At 42.6% G+C, this 5,154-nt stretch overlaps 1 pseudogene; it reads left to right on the top strand.

Moving 5' to 3' along the window:
* The first annotated feature begins 3,900 nt into the window (after window positions 1-3,900).
* On the top strand, window positions 3,901-4,264 carry LOC108528043 (nuclear cap-binding protein subunit 2 pseudogene; annotated as a pseudogene).
* The last annotated feature ends 890 nt before the right edge of the window (window positions 4,265-5,154 follow it).

The raw sequence follows: 5,154 nt of genomic DNA, 5'->3' as shown, positions 1-5,154 counted from the left end.
TTATTTTATTTTATTATTTTTTGAAACAGAGTCTTGCTCTGTAACCCAGCCTGCAGTGCAGTGGCATGATCTCAGCTCATTGCAAGCTCTGCCTCCCAGGTTCACGCCATTCTCCTGCCTCAGCCTCCCAAGTAGCTGGGACTACAGGTGCCTACCACTGCACCCAGCTAATTTTTTGTATTTTTAGTAGAGACGTGGTTTCACCGTGTTAGCCAGGATGGTCTCAATCTCCTGACCTCATGATCCAGCCATCTCGGCCTCCCAAAGTGCTGGGATTACAGGTGTGAGCCACTGTGCCCGGCCACCTGGCTAATTTTTATATTTTTAGTAGAGACAGAGTTTCACCATGTTGATCAGGCTGGTCTGGAACTCCTAACCTAGTGATCCACCCGCCTCGGCCTCCCAAAGTGCTGGGATTACAGGCAAGAGCCACTGCACCCAGCCAAGGCTGGATTTTCTTCTCCCTGCCTTGCTAGTGTGCATTGCATTGCTTCACTGAAGGCAGGAGAGGGAACAAGAGGGAAGGCCTTTTCCCTTACAATCCTGCCTCCTGGTGCTCTCTCAGTTCCTATTGATTTGTTCTACATACACAGTCCCTTAGATACCCACTGCCTCTCCACTGGGGGACATCAGGGTCAGCCCTGCCCCTGGTGCCACCAGAATATCTTGCAAGGAGGAGCTGGGGCAGAATTTCTTTCCAGACTTGCTGCTTCCTCAATATGGTTCCAGGACCTGTCCTAGGACCTTCTCATTGACTTGGGTCAATCTTGTTTTAGCCCTCTGCTTTCTCCTGGGGGCAAGTATTGTCCGTCCTCTGGCTCCATAGCTGAACCCCAAATCTCCATTGTCCCAAAGCACATATTTAAGCACATTTTCTTCCTTTCCTCACTTACACTACTGCCAGGAGTGAGGAAGCAGGTGAAGGTCTGAATCTGACACTGACAGATTCTAAAGAGATGCCCAAGACCAAATGTTATAAAGACAAACCATATGGGAACCCCAGCACTCTGGGCCATTAATAGGAATTTTTAAAAGACTGTGATTGATGGCACAGCTCTTACAAGTCCAAGATCAATGAAAATGCATCTTGATCTTTTGAACTTGCTCGTTTTATCTTGGATCCTTTTTCTGTACAATGAGACCCACTTCTGTGATGCCTGGAGGCATCTGGAGCCCCTGCAATGGATTTGCCATCTATGCCCTTGCCAGCCAGCTGGAATGGTGTAGGAATGGTGGAGGGTGAGAACCTTGGAAACTAGAATTCTCATCGCAATACTAGATGCCAAGCTGGTCCTTACAAAGTGAAAATTTCACAGTCTTCCCAGAGAAAGACTCTGGACCAAATTAGGAACATCACCCACATCGTTACCGATCCGGGGATGTTTAATTAATAAATGTTTATTAGATAAACATTTGTGTTCTTGAGTTTGTTTATGTGCCCCCATTTACCTGGGCATGAAAATAATTCCCTTTCTCCTTCCCCCACATTGTTCCACAGTAATGAAGAAGGATTTGGTAGAGAATTTGCCTTAGTTTGGAGTCTTGAATTCCTCCCCAGATCTGAAGGCCTATCTCCCAAGAATACATCCGGGAATATAACTTTGCATGCAATTTCAGGGCATTCACAAGCCTTCTGGGACTCATCCATGGACCTCTCACATTAAGGACAATTGGTGCAAGAAAACTATTATGGGCTCCAAGTGAGGCCATAAGATTGAGGTGGGACACTATGCCGTTTGTTTAACAAGAGACAGAAAACTGTATATTTTTCTTGCTTTATGTGTTTCTCAGAAAGCCACAATGCTGCTTTATGAAGATAGGTTCTTTGGTCAAATGAGTTTGGGAACCACTGAACCAGTTACTTTCTCTTCACTTCCGCTTTGGAAGTTAATGATACAAAGCAACATATTGCAGGCTTTTAAGACATTCAGAAGAAATTCCATATTAATTTGACCAGATAATCTTATTTTTGTCCAACACCTCAAACAATCCACCGAATACACTTTGGGAAACATTAAATCAGGATCGTATAGATCATTGTATGTTTTGGTCTCTCCCATAAAAACCACAGGGTTCTACTTTTCTCTCCACTTCAAACTATAGTGTATGTGTCTGCCTTTGCAGTGTCCTGGGTAGCACAGCCATTAGCACACATTGTTAAGTGTGGGGAGGCAGGGCCACAGATGAATGCAGCAGGGCTGCCTTTTTTCCCAACCCCAGAAGTCATTATTATACACATTGTTTTTTGCTAGGGAGGATGATATTCTCATTGAATACAAAATTAACAATGTCCCCTGGAGTTGTGCAGTGGTGTGGTATTGGAGTGCAGACTTAGTTCTCAAAGGTGCTAACTGGCTTTTGCTCATTCTTTGGGTTGTGGACAACTAGGGCTTTGCTTTGGTCCAGCTGTCTGGAGTCACCCAATAGGAAGGGCAGTTGTCAGGTTGTGTGGAGGACCTGACTGAGAGAGGGACAAAGAAAATGTCTCCAAGAAGTTGGCATTGGAGGTAAGCCTTGAGGGACGTGAGGGGTTAATTCAGCAGAGATTCTCCTTGGCAGAGAGATGGCCTGAACAATGGTATGGGTGCTTACACATCATAGAACAAATGATCTGTGGAGCATATGCTGGGAAACAGATCTGCATAACTGAGTGGTGTCTGGCTGCATTTCCAATGGTTCATATTCTAGAGAAGGCTGCAGCAGTATACAAACCGTATTCAAACCTAACTTCATTTAAAGCTCATAGTTTTGGTATGGTAGATAATAAAGGACCCCATAGAGTTGGGTGTCCGGAAGAACATTCCAAACCCTCATTCAAGGGCTCAAACTTGGACAATGGCCTTACATGGTTTCCCTTTTAAAACTTGTTTTGTTGTTGTTAATTGTTAAGCCCTGGGTATTCTGTGAGAAACTTAATCCATCTGTTTCTGATTTTTTCACACTTAACTTATTGAAACCTTTGTAAGAGCTTTTGGATAGTGAACCATCTCTCAGAACCATTTCCATAAGGCTTTTAAGCCTGTTTACTCTGAAGTAGGAAGTTGCTATTTTACCAAAAGAACATGAAACTTGGGCCTGAGGACTCTATTACTGGACATTCTGCCAATCTCATGGGCTTCCAACCTGGCCAAAGTGTCTCCCCATTCTGAATTGCAGGCTGCAGAGCTTCCCCCAGTTTATTGATAGAACAGACTCATTTTTCTCCATCCTCGTAGCATCTATGAGATTATGAGATTGATCAGCTTCTTGGCACCTTCAACTTTCATAAAGTATGGAAGTAGGTGAGCTCAGCATGCAATTTTCAAAATGTTCATTTCCAAATAAGATTTCTTCAAACAAGGTAACTCATAAGAACACGTGGATACTCATTCAGATGGCAGCTGCCTTTCCAAGTTCCCCTGGCCCGTGATGTCAGGAACCACTTTTTACTTACCTTTGAATCTGCAGTATTTATTTCAGGGTTCAGCATAAGATAAATGCACAGGAAATGTGTGTTGATTGTCTACTGTCTAAGGGGTCAGTGTGTGAAAACAAAAACCACAGAAGTTCTCCTCAACCAAACTAAACTAAATTTAAAAATATTCTTAAGGAACTATTATCAGTATAGATATTAAAACATGTACTAGTTCTTGGAGACAAGTTTTCCCTCTACTGTATAAAGACAAATTTAGTGCTTTAATAAAAAGAATGTCAAGCTTACCAGAATCCAAAGTGGTTTAATTTCCATGAGGGAGACTGGCTTGACTTGGAAAATATAACTGTTTTTCATATGGAAAGTGAAAAACTAGTGACTGTATTGGTTCATGGCCACCAGTCTTAAGTCTTTTGTCATAATAGTTTTGATGAGCGTAGTCAGAATTTCCAGTGGAATTTGAGAGTTTGAAATATTAATGCCATCCTCGTCCGCTTCTCTGCGCTATGTCGGGTGGCCTCCTGAAGGTGCTGCGCAGCGACTCCTACGTGGAGCTGAGCCAGTACCGGGACCAGCACTTCCGGGGTGACAATGAAGAACAAGAAAAATTACTGAAGAAAAGCTATGCCGAAAATGCCATGCGGTACATAAATGGAACACGTCTGGATGACCGGATCATTCGCACAGACTGGGACGCAGGCTTTAAGGAGGGCAGGCAGTACGGCCGTGGGCGATCTGGGGACCAGGTTCGAGATGTGTATCGGCAAGACTATGACGCTGGAAGAGGCGGCTATGGAAAACTGGCCCAGAACCAGTGAGTGATGAGAGCTGTCAGTGACCAGCACTCGTTTGGCTTGTTAAATTGATTGAAGAACATCACTGAAAGTCTGCAAACGAGCCCGTTTTTACCAAGCTTTGATCAGTGTCTTTACTGAACTAGAAGCCTCTGAAAGTTATTAAAGGACAGAATCAAAAAAAAAAAAAAAAAAAAAAAAAAATTAATGCCTCTGATCTGAGGGAGGAAAAACCCTGAGCAAAGTGGAATCAGGCAGGAGTTATGGACACAGGCAGCAGTTAGAGGTTTTGTCACCAGAAGACTGAGTTTGACGATAATGGTGAAGGCTTATTAAGCACTCCCCAGCTGCCAGACACTGTTCTAAGTGTCTAATTGGCATTATTTTATTTAATTCTCATAACAATAACAACTCAATGAGGTAGGAACTATTATTCTTTCTGTTTACTAATGAGGAAACTAAGGCATAGAGATGTTATCACTTGCCTAAAGTCACAGAGCAGAGGATGGACTTGATCCCAAGTAGCAGAACTCCAGTCTCAGTGCTCTTAATCTCTGCCTAGTAACAACACTGCTCATCAGCTATGCAATTTTGAGAAGGGCATTTTGGACCCTTGACTCTGGGTACTCAGGACCATGATTGGAATAATAATAATAATAGCTTTGCCTTGTCTTCAGCACAGGATAATTCTGTGGACCATTTCACATAATGAATATGAAAGCGTTTGTATTGAAGCCCGAGACATCCAATACTTACCTATTTATCTGAACAAGTACCTGGCTCAGAGTAATGGTTTAACAAATATTTTTTGAATAATGGAATGAAGAAGAATAGATTTATAATAAAGCAAAACTCACTTTTTCTCCAAATCTGCTATGTATTTATTCACACAGGCTCTTTTAACATGCCATAATTCTTGCAGGTAAATGTAAATCTTATACTTGATAT

The sequence above is a fragment of the Rhinopithecus bieti genome, unplaced genomic scaffold (genome assembly GCF_001698545.2).
Source record: "Rhinopithecus bieti isolate Rb0 unplaced genomic scaffold, ASM169854v2 scaffold_3040, whole genome shotgun sequence".
NCBI lineage: Eukaryota > Metazoa > Chordata > Mammalia > Primates > Cercopithecidae > Rhinopithecus > Rhinopithecus bieti.
Note: the sequence above shows the minus strand (reverse complement) of the source record. Positions and strands in the feature narration are given on the sequence as shown.